Source organism: Tiliqua scincoides, chromosome 9 (genome assembly GCF_035046505.1).
Source record: "Tiliqua scincoides isolate rTilSci1 chromosome 9, rTilSci1.hap2, whole genome shotgun sequence".
Taxonomy (NCBI): Eukaryota; Metazoa; Chordata; class Lepidosauria; order Squamata; family Scincidae; genus Tiliqua; species Tiliqua scincoides.
In genome coordinates this window covers 24,347,690-24,348,729 of record NC_089829.1, presented here as the reverse complement: position 1 = coordinate 24,348,729, position 1,040 = coordinate 24,347,690, and the positions used below count along the sequence as shown (strand labels likewise).

General features: G+C 41.2%; 1 pseudogene; it reads left to right on the top strand.

Moving 5' to 3' along the window:
- The first annotated feature begins 699 nt into the window (after window positions 1-699).
- LOC136660893 (5S ribosomal RNA) lies at window positions 700-818 on the top strand (annotated as a pseudogene).
- Window positions 819-1,040: the final 222 nt, after the last annotated feature.

Here is a 1,040-nt window from a genome sequence, read left to right as displayed (position 1 = left end):
CTTCCAGGATCAAACTGTTTGTGGAAGGTTTTTAAATTTGGCAAAATGACCCCATGGAGGGTATCAGAAACACCACCAGCCACTACCAATGAAGAAGACAGGGCTGATGTAGACACACCATTGTTTTGTCTCACCTTCATATCTGGACAAACAGGTTTTGAAGCTTTTGATGCAGTGCAAAAGCCTGCAAGATCTATTTGTCCAGAGGTGATAATGGGCTGAGTCACATCTACACCTCGAGCAGCAATTCCTCTTTCAAGTTCCCTTGGGAAAAAAAAATCTGTTGTCTGCAACTTTAAAGCACCTCTTTAATGTCAAATGTGTTTCACATTTCCTATCTTTAACAAGAAAAAAAACACACATTTTTTAAACAGGTGTTCTATCATGCGTGTGGATCCAGAAGCTAAACTTCCCTTGCATTGATGCTTTATAAGGTAAGCCCCCCAAATGTTATTAATTCCTGTTTCAGACCATGTGACTATAACCGCAAAAAGAAAAAAAAGGAAAAAGTGAGAGTGAGGATCAAATATAAATGCAAAGTCACTTCAGTCTCCAGTGCAAAGAAAACAGCAGTTCTTTTACTTTATCTTAGGCTGGACAAAAAGTAGTTCACAAAGTGGTTTACATATCAAAATAAAGCAACAAATCATCCCTGTGCCCAAAAGGCTGGCAATCTAAAACAGATGCAGAAGAGATGCCAGCAATAGCAAATTGACCCTGCATATGCCTGATCTTGTCTGATCTTGGAAGCTAAGCAGGGTTAGGCCTGGTTAGTACTTGGATGGGAGACCACCAAGGAATACCAGGTGCTATAGCCTTATACCATAGTCTTTCGAGACTGAAGGTTGCCAACCAATAGTCACTAGAAAAGATTCCATAATAGAGTGAAGAGGGCAAGTGCTTCCCCCCTACTTAGAGATGCCTCTTTGACCATGTAACAGGGATAAGATGGGATAATTCCTTGGTTGCCTTTGACCAGGACTTTGTGCAGCTCTGCTGGACCATCTTGAAGTGTAGAGATGATACAAAGCTGATCCCAC